At 40.6% G+C, this 26028-nt stretch overlaps 2 protein-coding genes across 4 annotated transcripts in view; both read right to left on the bottom strand.

Moving 5' to 3' along the window:
• LOC129724450 (kin of IRRE-like protein 1) overlaps positions 1-4703 on the bottom strand; it is a 907851-nt gene extending 903148 nt beyond the window's left edge. For 2 of the 3 annotated variants that reach the window (XM_055679379.1, XM_055679380.1), the window contains exon 1: positions 2807-4703. The gene's annotated coding sequence lies outside the window, so the exon portion shown is untranslated. The remainder of the gene's footprint in view (positions 1-2806) is intronic. The other variant, XM_055679378.1, reaches the window with a different exon arrangement.
• A 1188-nt stretch (positions 4704-5891) lies between these two features.
• The window catches only part of LOC129721519 (alpha-L-iduronidase), a 146346-nt gene continuing 126209 nt past the window's right edge, over positions 5892-26028 (bottom strand). The window contains exon 8 of the mRNA XM_055674190.1: positions 5892-5940. The gene's annotated coding sequence lies outside the window, so the exon portion shown is untranslated. The remainder of the gene's footprint in view (positions 5941-26028) is intronic.

The raw sequence follows: 26028 nt of genomic DNA, 5'->3' as shown, positions 1-26028 counted from the left end.
AAGTCAAGCTTGTTATTGGAAATTTGAGGTGTACATTTCAAAGATTAAAGTATTCTTAGTGTAGTGAGTGATTTTGTTTAGTTATTAAAATAAAAAGTGGTCCGCTAGTAATGAAAAAAACTTTGGTTGGCTGCTGAACGAGTCCCGTTGTAGCCGTATAGAACAATGCGCGGATTTTGTTTTCTGACGTAGGTGTTTGAATTAAATGAGTTTTCGAGTGCAGATGTCCGACTATAATACCGAATTTAGAGCTTTTGAGTGAGTTTTTGAGGATTCTACTTTATGAGAAATCTGAAGTGTTCTAAAAGAATTCATTCCATGAATAAGCAGATTGGTTTAGTTAGAAAATATGCGTTTTTTTCCTGTTTTCAATTGTGTTTTCATGTTGTATGAGATGAATATGTGGGCTGAGATGAATAATGGAGCAGTTCCCCTACTATTTATAGGTGCATTTTTTGTATATTTCGTACGATGATTGTTAAGAGCAAAGTTTAAAAGTTTATTTTAGAAAAAAGTACTGCTGAGTAAACGTGCGGAACGATATCGTTTACAAACGAAATCATCACGTTCGCAGCGAGTATGCAGTGAAATTTGTATGACGGAAGATGATGTGAGGTCCAACCTAGCTTACGAAGAGCATATAGTAGAAATTGCTTTTATACTGATTCTATTCTATTCGACATATACGCCAGGACGAGGGAACCACACAATATTACCATATTCCAGTATTGACCTCACATAAGCAATATACATAGTTCTGATAGTGTACGGGTCTTAAAAACTATAGCAGATGCGTTTCTATAAACCCTAACATGTTATTTGCCTTGTGTATGATAATGTTATAGGGGTCGATGAACATAAGTTTAGAATCTAAGATTATCCCTAAATCCCCAACTTTTTCACATTGTTCTACATTCTGATTTCCTAATGCAATTACAATTTTGGGTGTTGTTAATTTTCTGCTAAAGGATATTACATTGTATTTTTTTACATTTAATTCCAGTAGGCTTTTCTTACACCAGATGTAAAATATGTGGATTTCATTTCGAAATACATTGATGTCTTCTTGATTTTTTATTTCCAAAAACAGCTCCATGTCGTCGACATATAATAGTACTTTAATATTTTTCGAGAAGAAAGAAATGTCGTTTACGTACACAATAAACAGAAGTGGTCCTAAGTGGGAGCCATGGGGAACACCTCAAGTAACTTGAATGTGATTTGACTTCTCTCCATCAAATTTTATTATTTGTTGCCTGTTTATTAAATATGATTCAAGCCACATCAGGAGACAAGACTAAATTCCAATTTTTTGCAGTTAAAAAAATAGCATTGGTTTGTCAATACGATCAGATATTTTGCTAAAATCTGTATAGAGAGCTTCAACATGGTTCCCATTTACCATTCCCTTGGTGTTAAGCTTGGTGTTAAGGAACATCTGCTCCACCTAATTAAACCTTGAAGTATTTGTTTGCTCACTTTCTCAGAAAGGCTAAATGGCACAATCTCGCCAGGAAATATCCAAAAAATTATAGAAACCATGCAAAGTGAAATTGAGCGAACTCGCAAACTCAAGTAACATTTTAGGTTTTAAAGCGTGTTACAAATACGAAATAAGTTTTAAGAAAGTCTCCAAGACTAACTGGAATTTGTATTCGCCGTATTTATCTCTGGGTGACCTCTTCCTGTTCCCCCAGATGAAAATGTGACTCTCTGGCAAGTGCTTTTAATTGAGTGAATGAAGATGAGATGTAAACAAATGACTATTCGAAAGACTATTTAGTAAACCAATTTCTACACATATGAACATACACATACAAGAATACATTCATACACACAAACAAAATACATGCAGCACACATAAGCTGTCCAGATCTTTGATGACTTTAGAGGCATTTTCAATATAGGTACTTATGTTTTAATAACTCTCGACGTTCCAATTTTTAAATTTATAGTTGCGTAGATACTGGAACTTCTTAAAAAACTTACGTGTTTGGAAAACCATGCTTTCAAATAAGATCTTTCCTTCGTTTCATTGTACCTTTCAAATTACATAATTATGTATTGTACTATGGAATTATTACTTCAAGATTCGAGTGGTAGATTTGTTCATAGAGCACCGCCTTAAATTTCTTTCATCATTATATTTTTTTTACACTTACTCATTCACAGAGCCGGGTCTACGATTGTGGGGGCCCAGAATAATGTGTATATTTAGAACCTTTATTTATTTTTAAAAACACAACCAAAATTTGTCAGAAATTCAAAAAACATCATTTTAAGATGTAAACTCGCTGAAAACTTGACAATTAAATAATCAACACTCAATTCCTTCAGTATATCGTATTCACAAATTCACAATGCCAAATTTGACAGCCTTGCATTCTTTAGAGTCGTACGCAATCTATATTCAATCAGTTCCTCTCTTCAAAAAAGCGGTTCCCCCAGTTGCGTTTGGAACCATTAGACTCAAATTAAAACGCAGTGCAACTTCAGTTTAGCGCACATTTTGTAAGTTTATTGTTTCAAATCAAATTGTACAAATGTCATTCAGAGGAATTATACTCTAGACCCTGAAACTACTTAGAAAGCGAGTTTTTTATCAAGGATCGAAGACTTTTGAAATTCATCCTTGCTAGAGAAAAAAAATACGCACAAAAGATCAAAATAATGGTCGTAGTTGCATAAATCTTATAACAAAGGCCCCTAAAATGTGGGGGCTCGGACTCCCTGAGACCATTCCTAAATCCGGCTCTGCTCATTCATGAATCGTTATATTATGTCTACTAAAAGCAATTTATCGTACCTGTTCGAATCGGCTTCAGGATGCTAACTTTCCATTTAATACGATCGTTGATTACTATCCCGTAGCCAGCAAGCAGAAAAGGATGACAGAATAAACAATTTATTACCGATTTTCTCCCCCAAACACCACTGCTATTTCCATGCAACAAAATTCTACTCGATTCCAACTTTCAACACCGTAACGGGTTTAGAATTTCTTACGAGGGTTCCACTCTAGCGCAAACACCACCCACTTGTGGTTTTAAGAATGTGCACAAGGAACGCTGAGCTCAATTTCACCTTTCAAAGCACAATTTATTACTTTTTATTATGCAGATTTTATTTTACCGTAGCACCGGTGAACACAGCAAGCACACTTGAGACTTAGCAAACTCGTGAATTTTATATTCCAATTCTTAGCACCGGCAAATCCGGCGCACCGGTTAGTGTACTTAGTCGTACTCGCGATAGATTTAGGTCAGCAAATATTTGATGCACATAAATTTGGCGCTAGCCAGAATCTGCAGAAATTCATCCCCCACTTGAAATCTACAAAAATTTGAATAATGTTTGTATTCACAACCACACGTGGATTTGTTCAACCCGGTGACTGAACATAGAACTCGGAAACGATCCACTAAAGACCAATAACATTATGATTAATTGGCTTTCTCGGAGACAGTGATGACGATGCCGGCAGGCAGCAACACCACAGTTCAGAGCACTGGGATGCAATAAATTATTCACGACATGGTATCTTTAGAGCAAGATTTTTCTCTTGTTCAGTTGGCCTTTTGACGCTAAACGGTGTCTGTCACGTTCATACTGACACTGGAATTTATTCCCAACGACAAACAGTTCACGTTTCACCTTCTAATTAATATAACGGCGCTCCACTCGGAACCACAGGTCTCGACAAGGACTACTGCACAGCAAGAATCGCAGTGGGGCTGAGCAGTATACACATTACCGGCGAATGTTTACTTTTAATCAGCTGGATTTTTTTCCTTACTACGAAAAACTACTTGAATCCGGTTCGGGTCGCCTACATCAAACAACTTGAAGTCAAATGCTCTTGAAAAGAGGAAGCATATTTTTTGTCGGTTTTCCTATTACCCCTTTCCAAGGGATAAGCGAGGCTGAACTTAAAATTGTGTTTGTGTCAGTGTAACGAAGGCCATGTGCCTCCACTTTATCGACAAGAGAGGTTGGAAAGTAATTTTTATCCGCTTCGCTTGATTTTCCGTTCCTTTTTCCCTAGAAAATTTCACAGACCAGTCGAATTGAGATTGCAAAAAAACACCTTTAAACATCAAGTAGAAACTGTAATTCACTTTCCTAAGAACACGAAAACTTTTATTCTTCTGTTTCAACTCTCGTAATGATTCCCCGGAAATTTTTATTTGACATCCTTTTACGGTGTCTGTTTGTTTTTCTAATATAAACGATGTAAAACAAACACTTGGCAGAAACCAATTCGCCCGTCTAATATTCGTTCACGCGAACTTTATCTTCAGTAGTAGAACCACAATACAAATTACACAAATCGCACTAAACACCCATTCAAATCCCAACCGATGGCTGCAGGAATCCACGTGTCCAAAACAAATTGAAACCTCAAAGTTGAATCACCTTGGTTTCCAAGTTTCGTAAAACACTACTAGTTTTACTTCCGGATAATACGGAAAATTTACGCCATTCGGCGAACGCAACAGCTTCAATCTGTACGACCCACACGGCCCGAGTGGCACAAACGTCTGACGGTAGTCTGCCTACAGAACCTGCATTGAGCACACACTGGCCCACCGGATTTCTGTGGAGCAGCCGAACCCCAAAAGAGAGCGACGAGACAAACACGACCGAATCTAGTACTACACTCACGTGAGTCCTTAGCGGCTATCCATTGGTGTTGGTGAACTTCCAACCACTGCACCTTCACCAGACTTCTGGAATCGTGTCTCCAGCTGATTATTCTCCTTCTGACACTCTCTAATGGAGAGATAGGAACCAAAGTAACGGTTATTTGTGAGAGAATACCAAGTCCAGTATACTCCTTTTTCCACAACCCACTATTAGCATAATCCTTATTCACACGCCGCAAGTGTGCACATCACATATCGAATGTTTTAAAGTCCCCTCGAGAATCGATATCTCAAGTCAAATAAATGCACATTTCGTATAAATATGGACTTCGCCGGAAGCTTTAAAGAAGGCGCCCTTAAATCATAAAGCTAAAATTTAGCTTCTACACCCATCACACTTATCAGATATAAATCGTAGATCAACAAAACCACTATGCCCTGATGATATAAACCATTACAATTTTCCCACGATTTTCACGTACTCGGCACAACTTTGCTTTCGGAGAAACCTCTTGAAATTCTCGAGCACGACTTTGAAACTCTCGATAAGGCTCTCGCTATCCAGAAATCAGGCGCTGAATTCGGAGTGAGAGCGGCGAACGAAAGTTATCAGCTGCAGTACACACCCTCCTCGGTTAGCGAAATGCGTAATTTTCTCGCGCTCTCCCGTACTCTACGGTTGGTGGTAGCCAATTTCCACGGTTTTGTTGCTTCCTTGTCTGACAGGATGTCTACACTCCCACTCCACCATGTTTTCAACTGTGGTTCGTTCGGCACTTTCTTTCTCGGTCACCCCCTGCTATTTTCTGCTGTCGCGAGTACCACTGTTACGGACGGTTTTTTTTATATATTTACCCATTTTCTATATCAGCATAACGTACCACATATAAGCTTTCCCTCGCAATTCGATCAGAACGTACGGGTGGAACAGTTCACTTTAATGTTTTTTTTTTGTGTGCTTCGGTATAGTAATGTTGGAAATCAATCAATGATAGACGTTGCTATACTGGTACTAATGCATTTGCGTAATTGATGAAACAATTTTGTCGGCTTTACCAACAAAATTCATAAAACCACACAAAAAAAAACATAGAAATTTATTTCGTATCTAAAACATATCCTATCCGATGTGGGTGCATGAAATAAAATAAACAAAATTGTGCGTGTGTTAGATGCAGCACTCAAACATCGATGGCTATAACAATGAAATTGAATGCGGAAACTTTATTTTAAAATCAGCGCTTACCCGACTAGGTAATAGTTATAACAACCGCCAGAAAATAGATCTTCTAATCTGGAAAGAGAAGAAAGTTTTTTTTCTAAATTTCACCGATTTAGATTACCGAATGTTTTGATTTTAGATGCGCCCTAGGTTGTGCATAACGAAAACTAGTTTTAGACTATAATCCTTGGAACTCGTGTTTTCTCTGAAAATCGATCGAATCGATTCTCTGCAATGGGAATATTTTCGGAATCGGGATCACAATTTGAAATCCTACATTGCATTTTTCGGCAAATGAGTATGTTTTGAATTCAAATTTAATAATATCATCAAGTTCCTGACTACTCCGAGATAATATAAGAAAAACTCGAGTTACTACATTTTTAAGAAACAATTGAATTTTTTTCCTGGTTTTGAGTAATCTCCTTTCTAATTTTTTTATGTCTCCAGATATGTTATATCAGCAAGAAAATTATTCAAAGAATAGAATAAAATATCAGTTTCGGGCAGCAATGTTTCCAGAAACGTTGTTTCTGAATTTAAAAAATTAAATTTCTTCAAATTTCAGTATTGAAAAAACATTCGAATTTTCGAAATTAAAAAGACAATATTGGGTCTCGTCAATTCATGCATTTCTGAAACATTTGACAAATTGTAAATCAATAACTTCATGCTTTTTTCATCGGTCGAACAGTAAAACTTTGACCACGAAAAAGGCACGACTTCCGTAAATCCGATCGCGATGGCTTTAATCTTTTAGAGCTTTACCAGAGTCCCCTACCGTGCGGAGAAAATTATGTTGCTAGATCGATCTTATTAAACAAATTCAACTTAAACCTAACCTAGAAAAAAAACCCAGAAAGAAACAATTCAATTTAGTTTATTTCCTGTTTTTTTTTTGAGGTTTTAAATTTTTGGCTTTGTCCCATTTATTTTTCATTTTTTGCCTACCGTTTCGCTACTCTAGTGGTCTGCATATGGCTAGTGTCATATGCAACACTTGTCGTGGGAATAATTTGGAAGATGTTTGACTATCCGGCCCGTGGGAATATGTTTTCTGGGTCCGTTTGGAAAGTCATTAAAATTTGGAGGATCATGTTATCCTCGTAAGGTTTCACTGTAAGCTGAATAATATTAATAAAACAAACCACAAAATAGTTTACGTTTCAGCTTACTAATTTTTCAGCCATCCTTAGAAAAACTATTTTTTCGTGTGGATCTCTCTAATGTCGGAAAAATATACCATATATCCGTTTTCGGGAACGGTTGATAAAGTTAGGAACCGTCATAACGCCAAGAAACCGAAAATTGATATTTGACGCCATTTTGAAATCCAATTCCAGTTTTTGCGCAACTGTGTAAAAATAGTGATACCTGGAGGTTACAAAATTATGTCTAAGAGATCATCTTGTGTGTTCATTGATGACTTTTGCCCCCTCCTTATTTATCATTTAAATCTGCTTACAGCCATCTGAGAAGCTAGCTCAGGGAATGGGGTTGAATTTAACCGAACCCATTAAAACCTCTCCAGTCTCAAGCCCTTATCTTCCGAACGGTGGTTAAGTATTACGTCGTTAAGTGGCTTTTTGTGCTTTGTGCATCCTCATACGACGCAATTTTTGTCTTGTCCGGCATGATGCATATCAGCATCGCCATTAAGGAGGACAGAAAATGCTTCGACACTAGGAGCATACAAGGATCAGAGGGTCATTCTCGGAATGGACCAATTCCACGAAGGGTAGATGGACGCACCGACTTATTCCGGAGGTATCCGGTTGGCTCGGGAGACACCATGGTTAAGTAAACTTTTACCTGACACAGATCCAGTCAGACAATTAATACTTCAGGCAATATCTATCACAAGCTCGGACATGCTGGGTCCTCCATGTGTCCCGAGTGCGTGGATGTAAAGGAGACTGCTGAGCATGTTTTCTTCGTATGCCATGTCTTGCATGTGTGAAGAGCGACATGATGGTAGGGAGCTGGCCAGACACTATTCCGAATAACTTAGTTCGGAAGATGTGCGAAGACGCGGATATCAAGGGTACGGTTATTGCAGTCGCCAGGCAGTTAGCTAGGCGTTTATAATAGTAAAGAGGGTGCATCAAGCACAGCTATTCGACATCATTCGAGATAGTGCTGCAATAGCCGTTAAGACCCTCTTTTTTCCCTTATAGAAGACTAAACCACTGCGACCTTTGTTTGATCTATTGTGGTATGCTTCACCACTTTAAGTGCGTACGAGCAGGTACATCACTATTTGGCGAGTTGATGTTCTTGCTACATTGCACATTTATCCCAGTTGGGCAACGCACTTCGTATGAAGTTTATTACCTCACCAGGACTTTCCCTCCAAATTTCGATAGGTTCTATGTGTCCCTTACCGAAGATACGCAATCTGCGTTGTATTAATACTCGGCATTCGCAGCGGAGATGTTCTGAAGTTTCGCTTTCGATGCCACACAGGCGACATTTACCCCTCTTAAAGACATGGTTGACGTGGCCCTTGAACGTAAGCTTGTCGTCAACCATAACCCCCAAGAATTTAAAAGATCGCGCCGCAAAACCGACGATTACAACCAGAACTTCAGATTCAACACTCCGTCGTAGATTACATTCCACAACACCGGGCCCAGGATGGATCCTTGTTCTTCTCCTGGGGTAATTGAAACGCACTACTGACCCTCCCTCATGTTGTAAAGTAGTACTCTATTCCGGAAGTAATTTTCTAAAATGTTGTATAACGACCAGGCCCTTTATTCTTCACCTTCATGAGTGCATCGTCAAGCGACGATGACGCAACTCAACTTCGTCTTCAACCCGACTTGATATCAGCTTCGTTTTGTTTCGCTCTCCCTCTCACTGAGCACAAAACAAGCGTCTTTCACTCGGTTCATTTTGTTTCGTCGTTTCTTTTTCGGCGTATTTGTATCGTCGGTTCAGGTTGAACAGCTAGAACTGTTGAAGCCTGAAGGCAGCAACGAAGGAAGCAGATTCGAGCAAATTTTGCTTAAATTGACGATTTAAAATTTATCGTCAACTGCATGATGACGATGAACCGAAGCAAGTTATTCGCTTTGACCTGTGGGGTAAGGACAAGCATGTTGGGTGCTGTGATTGATGTATTTGGTGGCAGGCTTTGCAAATCGTTGCGTGGAGCATTTTGCACGCTACATGTTACACGTTACATGTTACACATTATACATTATATGTTACATGTTACATATTACATGTCTCATTGCACGTGTTATTTACATTAGGTCCCGTCCCGTTTACATTCAAATCATATGTAATATGTTACAAATCGCATATATCAGCTTTAAAGCATAATTTTCCTAGCCCTTATTCCTGCTCCTATATGTCTAAGGCCATGGAAATACCTGCGCGGTTTGCGCTGTGAAGGCGACTCGCACTGCCGCTGGTTAATGTGCAGCTCTACTTAGGGCTGTACATTAACCCACGGCAAGGCGAACCGTCTTTACAACGCAAGCCGCGCCAGTATGTCCACGGCCTAAAACGCAACAGCAGCATCAACGCTTTGTTCGTCCGAAGTAATTTACCCTCATCCATCCAAGTGACGATTTCATTGAAGCTGAATATAGTCACTTCAGTTCGATAATGAAGACAAAGACGACGACGACGATTGTAGAAATTCATTTTAAGCAATATTCTCGTCAGTTGAAGTTGTTTTCAACTTCATCCGAAAGACGGAAGGCAAAGCCGAACGCAAAAGATTACACATGCAACAGTCGTGTGGAATATGAAGAGTGTTTTTCTTCTCTTCGGCAAGCGCCAGCCGAACTGAGTTTACGAAGTTTCAGTAGCAGCGAGTGAGACGAAGGGATTGCGTGTTCTCCTTTTGATGCTTCATTCGACGATGTTGAGGCCTGATAACGACACCGGAACATGCATGCTCCTAAGTGCGAGCGCTATGGAATCCCAGCTGGCGCTATTGAACGCATTCTCGCACGTCAAGCGTGATAATTGCGCAATAGCGAACCCCTCATTATTCGCACTGCCACCTCCGTCGTCTTGGCAACGGAGAAAAAAGCCTAAAACGTGAACCTGCCTTTCCCAGACCTTCCCAGACCGTATATAGTACTTCACCACTCTGTTGAGGATAATGGTGACGCAACTTGCTGGCAGTATCCAGCAGACAGATGAGTCTGTATGCCGATGGGTTTCCTGGCGATTTCTCAGTTTTCGGCAATAAGACCAGTTTCTGTCGCTGCAATCATCCAGGCACATCTGCCAGGCTCGGGATTCCGCTATCGCGTCCGTCCATCAGTACACCGGTGCCTTGGCATTCCTAGGATGGCCTGCAATAATGTGATAACTAATTGGTCAACACTAGGGCGGAGCCAACTGCCCCCCTCGAGGTTGTCTTTCAAATACCTTGGCATTGTCTTTTCTCCTCAGAAATCCTCTGAGTGCAGGGGAACATCTTGCACTGCGAAAACAACTGCTCTCACACGAAAGAGCAAATCAACGCACATGCTAGAAGAGAGCGATAGACGATTTTTATCTGCTGTGCCTCCTGAAGGCACCGCGGTGAAATCTGGAATCACTCTCTTGCGAAATAATGAACTTTGGTGTACTTTCTCACACGTATGGGCATTACGCACAATAATTACAGAGCAGAACTATCTGCGGTGCGTTTTACAGTTTGTTTCTTGAGCATGGCAGAAGAGGAAAAGATATTGGGAGAAAAAAATTGACTGCGTTGCTCGTGCCGGTTGAGTTTCCCCTGGTTGAATTCGTTTTCGTGGTGTAGCAACACGAGGACTACACTTCTGCCCGGTAGGTATTTTTCACTTTCCGGACTACTCGCCAGTGGACACTGTGGTGTACTTCTGCGTTTTCTCTGTAGAGTGATTCACCCCTCTTGTTTCTATCAGATGTGGGGTGAGCTGGAAGTGTGTTTGTCTCTCTGTAAGTTGGTTGAGACACTTTGGAGTGGAGAAAAAAGCAGTGTGGTGAAAGCATTTGCTACACGCAGGCACATACTGAAAGGGAAAAGCGCGGTGAATTTTTTCTCCGCTCTTTCCACATACTGAGGAGAATGACAAGCGTGGTTGGTATAGCAGCTGCTGGGCCGCGTAGCAGTGGTTCCAATTCAGTTGTGTAACCCTTACGCTCGTGGCTTAGTAGCCGGTTAGCGGCTGGGCGCCTGGGCGCCTGTGGCCTCCCATAAATTGCTTGGCGTCCCATTTTACATAACATACCAAGCACTTGGAAGACTCCCAGCGGTCTTTTACCTGCACCACCGCAACGCCTGCACAATTAGCTCCTGTCAAGACCCTTACAGGCCCAAAGCACCTGAAGCAAACGTTGATGGTTGTTACCCAGGGGACATACTGACCAACCAATTTAAAATTTGGCTGTCTCCAAGGCCAGGTTTGCATTCGCAATACTAATCGGACCAATCGACCACTTGGTTCCCCGCTAGACCCTTCCGGAGGCGGGTAGACTCAGTGGCTACTTCCACCGCGCACTTCTCTTTGAGGGCTCGCAACGTCGCAAACTGGAGAGTAAACTGTGAGGTGAGTGCCCGAGCTTGCACCTCTTTTCCTAGAAGCTGCTCAATCTCCGTCTTGTAGGTGGCTCCTTTGTCCTTGGCTTGGAAGGAAACAGAAAACGAGAGAGAAACAACCAGAGTAATAGATAGAATGCTGGAGAGTATAAGAGTAAGTATGCTGGAGTTGAGATGGAAATAATAAATTCATACACACATTCTAGAAGAAAGGGAAAAAACGGAAAGGTTGAAAAAATATTGTTGAAATTAGATTATTAAACGTTTATCATTTTAAACATACTTCGCACAGTATTATCAAGTTGCGGTGAACATCAAACTACTGCGTGTCTGTAGCGGATTTTAACCACAGTTACAATTTGATAAAAAATATTCACTAACGTGTTCCAAATATGTGATACAATCTTACAAAAGGCTGATTGATGCAATTAGGAATTCATTCAGTAAGCGCATAAATGCGTCACGATCTGGCCGCATACGATATCCGCACTATAAAATCATCTCACTTTTTTAGTACTTTCGGAAATGTCTCTGAGTCGGTGGCCTCCTATTAAGTAAGTACCGTATCATCAAAACCAAGCTACGGTGAAGATGGGCGTGGCCAGCCATTATGACTATTTGGCCTACTTCGGCATAGATTGGTTCAAATGTTACTCCCAAACATTGTACTTCAAGTAATCTGAGTGGAAGTGGTAATCATCAGTCTGCAGTCTAAGAAATATTATTCTGTAAGGAATACGAATTTATGAATCGTTAATCTCATTTCGTGGTGGCGAACAGCGGAACTACAGCAATGGAGCTTTGAGCCGCGTAACAAAATAACACGTTGTATCGTGTTTCAGCTCGGTAAGAAGATAATCAAATTCTTCTTATGCCGAATGGAAGTAGATAGCAGAATATGCAGTACTCTCAGCCACACAACAGCTTATTACACTATAACGTGTTGCAGATTGCACCTGTGCGGCTGAGAGAAAAAAATCTGTTCGAGTTAGATGAAAGCAGATAGCAGGAGCGACACTCTCAGCTAGACAACGCTGTTGCGTGTAGCATATTGATATTTGGTATGATTTTTGTTTGAACCAAAAGCATAGGTAATTTTATATAGTTCAAAGAGTGCATTCCCGGTTTATAAGGTATAATATTTTGTCGACCATGCTTAGGAAAGCAGCCAAGCTCTGATTGGTCGTAATCTGCATTTCAACATGACTCAGAAATTATTAGCAATACAATAGCTCGCATGGTCAAATTACAATTGTGCCTTTCTCCTGGAAAAGTCGTATGTCACTCAACTCAGTTCGACGAACTGAGCATTTTCTATATGTGTATGCGTGTGTGTGTATGTGTTTTTTTTTTCAAAGGTGGCGGGGAAATCTGCAAACAGACACCTGAGAAGAGGACTCAGGGTGTGGGGATGAGACTAGGGGAGAGATGCTGGGGTAGTTACACTCCCCCAGACACCTACTGATCCCTGTCCCGACCTACTAAAACCCCTCCAGTCTCCAGCTCTTGTCTATGTATGTGTGTGTATGTGTGTGTGGGTGTGTGTGTGTATGTAATGCTCTCCCAATTTCACTCGATTTTCTCAGAGATGGCTGGACCGATTTTCATGAAATTAATTGCAAATGAAAGGTCTAGTTACCTCATGAGACCCTATCGAATTTTATTGTAATCGTATTTTCATTTTAGAGGTTATGTATTAAAATGTAAAAATCACGAAACATCATTATCTCATAAACTATACAACCGATTTGAACAAAATTTGTTTCAAATTAACGGGCTACCTGAAAAACCCTTAACTTTTGAATTTCATAAAGATTGAACTTGTAGTTCAAAAGTTATTTAAGGTAACGTGTCCTGGAGACTGTTTAATCTCACTCATGTTTCTCAGAGATGGCTGAACCGATTTCCACAAAATCAGTGTCATGAGGAAGGTCTAGTTGCCCTATAGGATCCTATTGATTTTTTTGTAATCGGACTATTACTTTGCCTGTTATGTTTAAGAATGTGAAATTAAACTATGAAAAGAAATGATGACTAATTAAACTCACTAACTTTTCGCAGAGATGGTTAAACCGATTTCCACAAAGTTAGTGTCAAATGAAAGGTTCAGCTGCCTTATAACACCCTATTGAATTTCACTGTAATCGGACTGTAACTTTGTCTGTAATGTACCAAAATGTGAAAATCACGAAAATTCATTATCTCAGAAACTACACAACCGATTTGAACAATATTTCTATCAAATGAACGGGCTAGTTTAAGGGTAATCAATGAATTTTATAATGATTAGACACGTGGTTCAACTTTTCAAATTCACTCGTTTTCCTAAAGAAGGCTGGACTAAATTCATCTTAGTGTCAAATGAAAAGTTTGGCTTCCCTATAGGCTCCCATATCATTTGATTTTAATCGGATTTTCATCCGAACCGTTATGTATTAAATTATAAAAACAACGAAAGTCTATTATTTTAAAAGATAACACGACTTACCTGAACATAACTAGTGTCATACAAACGAGTTGTCTCTCAAACTTACAAGCAGGCTTCGAAATGGTCACGGTAAAACTACTTTTTACTGCGATAATCGTCTTCTTCTTTCCCTGACGCTAACAAGGCTCGCTGTCTTAATACATTCTTGAACGAACATGTCGAACGAGCACCGCTACCACGACGTTTTTTCCCTCAAACGTATTTTGATATTTTTTCTAGAGATGAGAATTACGCACGTTGGGTGTGGATATTTCGGAAATTATTTATATCATTGTGCTTGTAATAATATTCATTTACACAAATAGAACGAAGTAGACAGAAATAGGCCGAAATAACATCGAAAAACGAATGGCAGTGTGAATCTCTTTCATACGCGAGTGTCGAATGACCATTCTTTTCTTTGTTTGAGAGGCGGCGGTTATTTCACATTTACGAGCGAAAGCCGACTGTGATGCACGACAAGAAAGCGAGATCAAATGAAAATGCTGACCGTTTCGAAGCCTGCTTACAAGTAACAAACTTCGTAGTAATTTGATATGTGGTTCAAAAGTCATGAAAAGAAACGAAATTCAAAGACCATTTAAAACTGTGACTGCTTTGATCAAAATATGTGTCCTCAACAAAATTTAAATTTGGTATTGTGCTATTTGTACGTTCCCGGTATTGCTCGTGATTGACGTGTACGAAATTCAGAGTCATTTCTTTTATTTCGCTATTTGTTTAGCACAAATATTTTACTCTTAATTAATTTTTTTTTTTTAACTTTTTTTATTTTTATTCATATTTAATTATTTTTGATATTTTTCATTCATTACATCTTTTTCTATTTTTGTTTCTTTTATATCTTTTCGTTTTTCTCTAGGAAAGGTATAGAAATCACTGGCAAAACCGAAGGAATGGGAGTGGTCCAGAAAGTTGAGCGTTTTCTGTATGTATGTGTACAACTTTTCAATCTAACTCGATTTTCTTAGAGATAACTGGACCGATTTTTACAAAATTATTCTCAAATAAAAGGTCTGCCTTATGAAACCCTATCCAATTTTATTGTATTCGGATTTCAAGTTTTCATGTTATTATTCAAAATGTAAAAATCACGAAACTTCATTATCTCAGAAACTACACCGATATGAACAATATTGATATATTGATAATATTGATAACAGGTGAACGGACTAGTGAAGGTTTAACTGATGAATTATAATGATTGAACACATGGTTCAAGAGTTGTGAAAAGAATGTCATATTTGAAATAAAGAAAAATCCTACTAAAGGGTGATTTTTTTTGCTATTTGGTTTTTCGTGTATTCAGATTTGACAGTTCACGCGGGAATTCTGACAGCTGTCAAAGTCTAATGTACTCAGTTTGGTTTGCTATTTCACCATGAACAGACTTACGCCTGAACAACGCTTACAAATAATCGAATTTTATTACCAAAATTCGACCTCTGTGGAAAATGTTTTTCGCGCGTTTCGACCATTTTATGGTCGTCATAATCGACCTACTGAGCAAGCTATTCAAGCTATTGTGACGAAATTTCAAACCAGTTTTACTCTGTTGGACATAAACCCACCAAGACGTATACATAGAGTGGGTACAGAAAAAAATATTGTTGCCGTATCAGCCAGTGCAGTGGAAGACCGTGAAATGTCAATTCGACGCCGTTCGCAGCAATTGGTCTTGTGTTATTCGACTACATGGAAGATGTTACGAAAGGATCTTGGTGTAAAGCCTTACAAAATACAGCTCGTACAAGAATTGAAGCCGAACGACTTGCCGCAGCGTCGAATTTTTGGTGAATGGGCCTTAAAACAACTTGCCGAAAATCCACTTTTTTACCGAAAAATTGTGTTCAGTGACGAAGCTCATTTCTGGTGAAATGGGTATGTTAATAAGCAAAATTGCCGCATTTGGATCGAAGAGCAACCAGAAGCAATACAAGAATCGCCAATGCACCCAGAAAAATGCACGGTTTGGTGCGGTTTACACGCTGGAGGCATCATTGGTCCGTACTTCTTCAAAGATGATCAAAATCGCAACGTTACGGTCAATGGCGCCATTTAAAACGTAGCCGTGGCCAACATTTGAATGAAATTATCTTTAAAAAGTAAATGGCATAAACCAATTTATCGGCTCAAATAAAGATTTCATACAGTTTTGTAATTTTTATGCGTTTTTGGAGTAGAATACTTCTCTCAGGAAGTTCGGCTACATAGGGATGTGAAATGAAAATCAACATAACCGACATTGAATAATAAACTGCCCTGTTGGAACGCATTCACAAAAGCAGTTAGTTCGACTATGCAGAGCAAATATGAAGTCGATTCAATCAATCAGCATAAACAGAATTTCGTCGTCTCCCAGCTGCCAAGTTGCAACATGATGCAACACGCAACAGCGAGCAAACGAAATCGTTTGATGTTACAAACCGCAATAAGATACGGGTTAAAAGCGTTGCGTGTGTGAGAGCACCATCGGTGTTTATTCGCTGGATACAAAAATCAGATGCGAATTGTGGAATTATTTGTCTGAAGAACATTAGGGAATGGAACAACTGAACTGATAGGGCGTGGCCTATTACGTAGCACCCTTCGGCTATAAAAGAGTGTTTCTGGGAAAACTAGCTACATTCATTAGTCGGAAGGTGAGCTGGATGGACCGTCCACAACGTTGACAGCAGCAGCAGCAGATATCAGCACTCAGCGGTAACAGAATATATCAGCGGGTTGCGCCTATGGCTGCCTTCAAATTAAACAAATCACTTGCCCTGTGGTTGGTCATCACGTCTCAGGCCTCTGCCTGAGAACGAACACCAACGCGAGCGATCGGGCGAGATTTTTGCCGTACATCAGCCGGCACTTCCTCTAATGGAAAAGTTGGATCATTTTGTTCAGAAGAATATTACTGTCAGTAATATTACAGAGCTGCGATTGCATTATATCCGATATGGAATTGAACAATTGTTCTTTTGAGGACAAATAAAACACTTAATTTGAAGAGATAATAGTTTTGGGTACCAGTAGCAGTATGGTAACAGCCTCAGCGGTAGGTGCAGCCGGTACTTCCATGAGGCGGATGTTATAAGGAAGTAAATGGAAGCGGCATGGCGAAACAGTTCGGGTGTGCTTAGACGCGCGTCATTTTTCGTTGTTGATATTATTCCCCACATGAAACGAAGCGCATCCGTACGATAGCGGCGGTATTAGCGGTAGATGCATTTGCCAACACTTACTCCAGTGAAGCCGTGTCTAATTTTCGTTGTGAAAACACCTTTCTATTGAGTTGGCCGTGCACATTAGGTCTCTGCCAGGCTAAAGGCGAAAAGCGGCGTGAACCGTTTCGCCCGGCCGTAGGTTAATGTGCAGCCGTAAGTAGAGCTGTGTAAAAGTATTCTACTTCAACCTCGCGTTCGTAGCTTTGCACACAACCCTCCTGTGATTTTTTTTTAAAGAAAAACCAAATTCTTAAAAAATCACCCTTTACAAGAAGATAAATGGAATCAGGAACCGGAACGTGTCAGCCCCTGTCGTGTGCAATGATAGGGAGAGTAACCTGATTACCGATAGAACGGAAGTGGCCAGGCGTTGGAAGGAACACTTTAGTGTGCTGTTGAATGGTGACGAAAACAGCGGAGTCGAAAGGAGCAGGATGGTGATTGAGGATAATAGCAAAGCAGTGGACCCACCATCCATGGCGGAGGTTGAGAAAGCAGTGAAAGAGCTGAAGAACTGCAAGGCAGCTGGTAAGGACGGCATTCTAGCCGAACTTTTTAAAGTCGGGAGCGAACAGCTATATCGTGCTTTACACTGGATCATGTTGAGAGTGTGGTCCGATGAAGATTTGCCCTCGGACTGGTTGGAGGGTCTCATATGTCCAATCTACAAAAAAGACCACCGCCTGGACTGTAGTAGTTATCGAGGCATAACCCTTCTCAACACCGTTTACGAAATTCTCTCTCGTATTCTGTTCGATAGACTGAGGCCGTTGTCGGAGAGCTTTGTTGGCGATTACCAATGTGGTTTTCGAGGGTGACGCTCCACTACGGACCAAATGTTTACCCTGCGTCAGATCCTCGATAAATTTCGAGAATTTAACCTGCAGACGCACCATCTGTTCGTTGGCTTCAAGGCAGCGTACGATACAGTAAAGAGAAAAAAGTTATGGCAAATTATGGTCGAACATGGTTTCCTAACAAAACTAGTTAGGCTGATACGTGCCACCCTTGAAGGCTCTACATCATGCGTCAGGATAGCCGGTGAGATATCGGACTCCTTCGTTACGTTAGATGGTTTGAAGCAGGGAGACATTGGATCGCATTGGAGGGTGCCATACGAAGGGCCGGCGTGCAAAGAAGCGGCACCATCATTACGAAGTCTCACATGCTTCTCGGTTTTGCGGACGATATCGACATCATTGGTATCAACCGTAGAGCTGTGGGAGAGGCCTTCGGAGGAGGGAAGCTGCGAGAGTAGGGCTCAACATTAACTCTGCCAAAACGAAATACATGGTGGCTGGTAGAGAGCGTGGTAGTCCGACGGATGTTGGTGCTGAGGTGGTGTTAGATGGGGAAACTTTTGAAGTAGTCGACGAATTTATTTACCTGGGTACACTAGTGACATGTGACAACGAGGTTAGCCGTGAGATAAAAAGGCAGATAGCAGCTGCAAACAGGGCCTTCTACGGATTGCGTAACCAGGTCCCGTAGTCTGCAAACCCGTACTAAACTTGCACTCTACAAAACACTAATTCTTCCCGTGGCCCTCTACGGCCATGGAGCATGGACGTTGAAAGAGGCCGATCGGTGAGCTCTTGGTGTTTTTGAGCGTAGGTTTTTGCGTTCAATCCTTGGCGGCAAACTAGAAAATGGTGTTTGGCGCAGACGCATGAACCATGAAGTGTACCAGGCATACAAATCGACGGATAAAGTCAAGCGGATAAAACACGGCAGGCTTCAGTGGGCTGGGCATGTAGCGAGAATGCCGGAAGAATGACCAGCGAAGACTATATTTAGCAGAAATCCCGATAGAGGCCGTCGACTTCGAGGTAGGCCTCGCACCCGTTGGATGTTTGCTGTCGACGAGGATGCCCGCGAAATAGGTGTTAGGGGAGATTGGAGAATAGCAGCCCAAGACCGAGTGACATGGCGAGGTATTCTGGATCATTGGATCGATAATCGGTCTGTCGCCGTAAAAAAAAAGTAAGTAAGTCCTGGCATTTCTGTTGGGAGCCTGGAAACTAATTATTCTAATATACAGTTAGAAAATTTCTTCTGGAATCAAGCGCTGATTTCTGGAAGGTCAAATACAAAATGGTGGATTCGATAACAATCTCGCACGGTGGCTGGTCGCTGATAACTCAAACGGCGTGCAAGGTTTATGTTTGCCTTTACACCTATAACACACAATATGAATATTTTTTTATTCGGAAGGGTCTTCCAATAATCATGCACTTTCATCGAATACTGCCAATAAAATATATTACTAAAATAAATTATTTATTTAATAATGCTCTATTTTCGCCTTTTTCATCTTTACAATGAATGTTTTATGCATATTAGATAGCCTAAGCATTTTTTTGTAATCATGCACGCCAGTTCAGCATGTGCAGCCGTTAGTGAGCTCATGTAAATAAATTTTATCTAATTAATAACTCTCTGGAAATAATGTGGTGGCCCTGAAAAGTTTTAAAAAGAAAACTAGGGTCGATTTAATGCCTATGAATATTATCCTGGGTCCGAAAATATTCATATTAGAGGATATTTTCATATTCTGGTTGTTTTTCAGAAACTGGAAGTTGTCCCTTTGGATTTCAAAATGGCGACTGGGGTTATTTTTGGTCTCTGTGCATCATTCTGCTTAAGCAAATAGCCAAATATTTGGGCGGTATTTGGTCATTTTAGGCTATTTTCTAGAAACCGGAAGTCGTCAACTTGGATTTCAAAAGGCGTCCACAGTTAATTCCAGTCTCTGGGCATCGTTTTGATTCCAAAAATACCCATGTTGAATGGCATTAAGTCTTGTTTCATAAGCATTTGAAATTGGACAAAAAAATTTTCATGTTCCGATTTCAAACTTTTATTTTGCACCCTCCCTTAGAACCTCACCGAAAGACGTAGTTCTACTTCAAAAATACCAATTTTCGATACAAAAAAGATATGTCGTAAGTTTCATGCAACACTTCCACGACTTGAAATTCATAGTTTCAAAAAAAAACATGAGCATGAGCATGAGCATGATTGACCGCCCGCGGTTGCTACTCCGTTATTGCCAGATCAGCTGTAATTACACAGAGAACCAATAGATGTAGCTTGGGATTCACATTAATCCTCAATGTGTAAAAACTGGTGACCTTAATCTTTATATTAGGCAATACCAGCGCCGGCCGCATCCGAATGCAGGTCAAAGAAGGAGTGTGTAAGGGAATACGTTGACGTGATACCCGCTTTATTGGAAGCCGAGAACACCTCTGCACTTCCACGAGAAATCACTGGGATGTTGGAGAAAAGGGTAAGGTTTGCAGCAGATTTCGTTTTGGTAAACGATGCGCTGAGTTCCAATACCGGGTTCATAATACCAAATATCGCGCGTACGAGTTCATTATATCTTTTACGGAAACCATAACGCGATCCGAACTCATTCCGGTTGATGATGTAACACCGCAAAAATAAAGCGCACGCAAGGATACCGGACAGACTCAAATATTGGAAAATCTGTTTATGAAGTCATTATGCAACTACCGAAACGTATCTCTCATTGAATTATCTCAGCTGACTACACAATGTTACGAAGCAACCATATATGCATTAACCAAAAACAAGAAAAAAGTAAATGTATAGGCCCTTAACACATACTGCAAGCGGTCAGCAAGAGAACTTCAAAAATGGCCTATTTGCTTGGCCATCGCCGTTTGAAACGAACGAAAAAAGAAAGAAAAAGAAAAAAAAGGATGTGTGCGTTGACAGACGAGTCGCGTATAATCCTGATATCAATTGCAAATAATTGCGATATTTGGTGGCGATTGATTACGATGTTTTGTCGCGATTAATTATTTACGATATTTATCGAACGAACGGAACCTACTCCGAATCACTGCGTGCTGGAATAGAACCTACGGGTGGACAGTCTGCGAATGAATGGTTTGGTACACCTCGGAAGTCACAACACACCGAAAATCCATATTCGAGCAAAGCTCACCTGGGCCGAAAACACGTTAACCCCGGAAAGTTATGCGCGACCGCTCTATTCCCTCTTACCGACGCATACGCGGAGACACGGTATTTCGCGTTGATTACCACTTACTTCTTGAATAATGAAGCGAAGATACCTACTGAGTATGAAAAACTGGCAAAGTTTCATGCATTCATAGCTAGAAAATTTTAAAAAATGCTAATATGCATATCTAACAAGACCGAGTACTAATTAGATTCAACAAAATGCCAAAATAATCGCAATCAAAATTTATTTGCCATGCTAACCGACAAGATTTCTACTTAATTAAATTAAAAATTGTCTATGTGTTTCAGTATTTACTCAAAAGCTAGAAAAATCATAAAACAAGGGCATAAAACTGCTCAAAATGAAAGCAGAGAAAAAAACAAAAAAAAACATTGGTTCCCTTTTGCCATGCAAATCAAACAAAAAACACAGGCAAAACGTCACCAACACCAACCCGGTGGCATCGGTCTTGTTTCCTGAAGCTGCCGTGAAAGACAGTGGCGCTAGTCTCATTTATGTTCTTGAAGGTTTGTTCACACAGCAGTGTAAGCGTGACGAGCAAAGCATAATATATGTTGTAGAGAGATATGCGGCTTGAATCAATTTAAATATTAAAAAATAGCTTGGCTTAGCTTTGTAAATTTGAAACACACAGGCATTGATACGCTTTCTCTTTTACACATACATTGAGATGGTATTCTTTAAGTCATCGCACTTTTGCCAGCTACCTGCAAGAAACACCGCCATTCGCAATCGGCAAGAGCAAACGTTGTGTACATTCTATAACAATGCAACGCATTTATGTTTTGTTTTATCAAGTAAACCTCTCGACGTTATGTGTAATAAACATATCATCCGAAAACAACACGTAAGTACACTGCCGCTGAACACCGACACTGTGTGCACGTATGAACAATGCTTTTTCTCTTGTTTCGATGAATCAGCTGTCAAATTGCATGTAAAATTGATCCAGTGATCCAGCTAATGCTGGCTTCACTTATGTTGTACGTAAACGTCAGTGATGTCACCGGGTTGACCAACACTAATACTTATCCTTTAATTCCCGCGTCCTCTCTGAACTATCATGCTAGTGCGAGAAAGTGCCGCACGCAAGAGCAACGGTCATCCTGCACTCGCACTTCTCTCGCTTTTCCTTGTTCACCTTGCACTTACTCAAACACACACTTATGACAAGGCAAGGGCTAGCGGGAAACGTGCTCCGCCACCGAAAAAGAAATGCAGCTCTCACAAATTAGCCACAAAATTGCACGAATCTTTCACGGATTTCAACATTGACGTCACTCTCACCGATAATACGAAACCGCCACATTTCGTTTTACCTTTTACTCCACCCTTTGCACTTAAAATATAACGATTACGCGACGGGAAGGCTAAATAAAATACGTCGACATTATTGCACTATCCCCAACCGTACTCGACAATCCTCGGAACACTTCATCGCTATTCAAATCAAACACTCGGAATTCACACCGAAACAACAGCGGCCTTCATTCAATAAACGTAGACACATCACTTTTCCAGATAGAAAATATATAACTTATAAAAACTTGAAAAAACGATGAAAAATTCCGACGAGAAACATTTTCACGTCCGTTCTTGATCACAGCTTGCTTCGATCCTCATAGTTTCAAAAAAAAAAAAACATGTTTCAAAATTAACGGTGCAATTTGTACGAAACCGACATAGTTAACGATGTTAACAGTTTGCCAAGCAAAAACTAGCCAAATCACTCATTATTGAATTAGTGATTCACCTGCTGAATGGTGCCCGCCATCGCTGGTTACTTATATATTCGATTGGAATGATTCAATAATAGGTATAAATGTTATATTCAAATTGAATCACAGTCTAAAATGTCTAGATGTAAGGTACACTGTGCATGAGCCCCGTGCGACACACGGAACATCTTCCAATCAGCATTTCCGTGCAACAAACAGTGTCGGACCATTTCGTGCCACGGCTGTGATTGGTTTGAATTTATGAAACCGCCAACTCACAATAAAGTAATATAAAATAACAAACACCCGCGCCAAAAGAGTCGAGAAACCCGGGAAGAAACTTGTTCTATGTAAATTTGTAGGGGGAGGGTTGTTCCACACTCTGTCGCATGTATCTTGCATAAGGGTTTATGGATAGTGAATGTATCGATAATAGCCGAAACGAGGACTCTTTTCCCTTTTCTTTGCTTATCTGAACCGAAAATAAATGCTTCCCAGCGGGCAAAGGGAGAGATGGTGGATCGACCGAATAGACACACCATGGCTGAACAGCTTGTTGTACGATGGAACAGAAGCTGGAATTTATCTCTTTAGCTGTCTCCAGATAAGACCACATAGCAGTTCAACTTGCTCGTAGTCACATTTCTCACCGACATCGGTTGAGACCTGCGAAAGATGATAACTATCGTGAAGTTGTGTTCTCCTTTACAACGCAAACTACTCCCATTCTATTTATCGTTTGCATATTTGGAAGGTAACTCGCGGAACTGTTCGAGTGCAAATGCGCGCAACCATGTTTTAACGTCTTGCGAAAATAGAATAGTGGGACTGCCATTGCAGTGCCAATGTGCAGTGTAAACAACAGCTACAAGCTATATCACAGCGATCCACGTAAGCATGTGCTATCACATTGTGGCGAGATATGGAAAGTACGACCTGTATGCTTAACGCTGAGTATGTTATTCAAAACATTCGATAGCAATATCGTGCATTTGATTAGAATTCCGGAGTTTCAATCTAGACTAGATCATTTCTGAAATTGTTTCACATTATGAATGGTAAAGCTATTTGTCGTACAAACACAGATAAATAACGGATATCGATAGAGAACACATCCTAAAATCAACATTTAAACACTTTTGTTCCTCTCTCAATCCAGCCCAATCGAATTGAAAAACAAACACCTGCCAGACTTCACTTTGGTATGAGCAAAGCCAATTTTGTGCCAATCGTGCTCATACCCACAGCCAGAAAAAGCTAAATGCTTTCGATATTTATTTGCTCTATTACACGTATAATTTATGAGCATTCAAGAGTATCAACGTGGCATTCATCATCGCGTAACGTACACCGTATGAACGAGACGTCAGTAGAGTGGATGTTTTCTATGCACACACAAACAACGTGTGGTCCGGGTGGTAGGTGGGTGGTGCAGCCGGCTGCATGCTTGCTCGTTGAGCATTTCAATGTACGGCGAAAATTGGTATGCAGCCATCATTCTCTGCTGGCAGGGGCAAAGTTGCGGATATGGATCTTGGAGAGCCCCATATGCTGTAGCCTGCTGCCAGCTATTTGTCCTTTCTTCATTGCACTTCCTTCGATTGTAGCGGGCACCGCATCGTCCTCCTCCTGCCAGAAGGACACCCATCCCCAACTTAATCTACACGAAAGTCCTGTATCTGCCATACACTAAGTAACGTATAAAATGCGATCATTACGATGCGTTCTGGTTTGTGTTGATGTTCGTTCTTGTGTGTAAGATTTTACTTACGATAAGAAGAAACGTCTTCTGGGGCGGAAAATAAATTTCCAACTGTTCACTGTAAATCATTGTTGATTGGTTGTAAAATGAACTTCTAAGCGATCGTTCCATTCAATTTGAATGAACAAGCGTGGAACGTGGGAGATTACTGATTTATCCCGTTGGCTGCGAGAGAAGATGAATTGAAATACATTTGGATTTTTGTATGATGAATGTAAACGATTGTTCGTCTTTGTCTATAACATGATTCAAATGAGATGTCAAAACAGCGGTTTTTGTGCGACTTTCATTCACACACCACGCAGTATTCAATCTGCAGCCATTTGCGGATTTCATTTGTTTTCATTGTTTTGGTCGAATTGACGAATTCTTTGGAAGCCAAGGGGTGAAACAGTTTTCCAAGATATAAAAAATTATCAATATTTTTTGATGATTGTTTCCTGAGCATCACAGGAGACCAAACCCGTCGAAAAATCGAGTTTTGCACGTGTCTGATAAATATCTATTTAGCAAACGTTAAGTAGTGTCTGCGGCCAGGATCGCTGCAGACTGACCGGAAAAAATCGCTCGCTTGGTGCGAATGGTGTTGATATTGGGAATCAATTCTTTATTTGGTACTTCTCTAGGAGCTCTTAGACATATTTCAACGTTTGCTCTTCACAGTCCATGTTACGTGAGATTCGTGACCAAAATAGAACTTTTCTTCCTCGATGTCGTTCTACTGGAAACAGTCGCATAAAAATTTCTTCAATTACTTTTTCATCTTTCGGCGGTGAATGTTAGAAAGCCGTTAACATCTGTTGTTACGAACCAATTGCTTTCTTCGGTCAGCTGATAGTATAGGTATCTTGCTGGAATGCTTCAGGTCGTACAACATCTTCCGTAGTCTGTGAGCCTTGCCCTGGTTACCAGTAAATTCCTGTGCCTGCTGTATGAGGTCATTATATCGTCAAGCTCGCTCTAGAGGAACGCCGTGACCATCCATTTTGCTCGATCTGCAAACCTTCGGAACTCATCGGATATCGAATCGTCGAGTATCGCACCACCGGGGAGTAGACTTCATCAAAACCGATGTAGAAATGTTCGGGCGCTTCGAACACGTCGTCACGACAACACGGGCCTTGAACCGCTCCACATGTCCGTATGATCTACGTTTTATTGCCCCTCTAATTCCGGGTAGCCTTGTGCAATAGCCTTTGGCAATTGACCAGTACTCAAGTCTCAATCCGTTCGAGGGTTACGATCTCCTCGCGCATCGCATGCATCTTTTACGGTCAGATGTTCAAAAAACCTCGCTGTGCGAAGTTGAATCAATATTTTTCGGTTGGCCAGAATTGAAGGATTACGGTCGTTTTTTAAGTAATTGACCCCATTGTCATGGTACCTCTGAACCACCCCTCGGCTGTAATATTAGCTTACCAGATCT

The sequence above is a fragment of the Wyeomyia smithii genome, chromosome 2, assembly GCF_029784165.1.
Source record: "Wyeomyia smithii strain HCP4-BCI-WySm-NY-G18 chromosome 2, ASM2978416v1, whole genome shotgun sequence".
NCBI classification, from domain to species: Eukaryota; Metazoa; Arthropoda; class Insecta; order Diptera; family Culicidae; genus Wyeomyia; species Wyeomyia smithii.
Note: the sequence above shows the minus strand (reverse complement) of the source record. Positions and strands in the feature narration are given on the sequence as shown.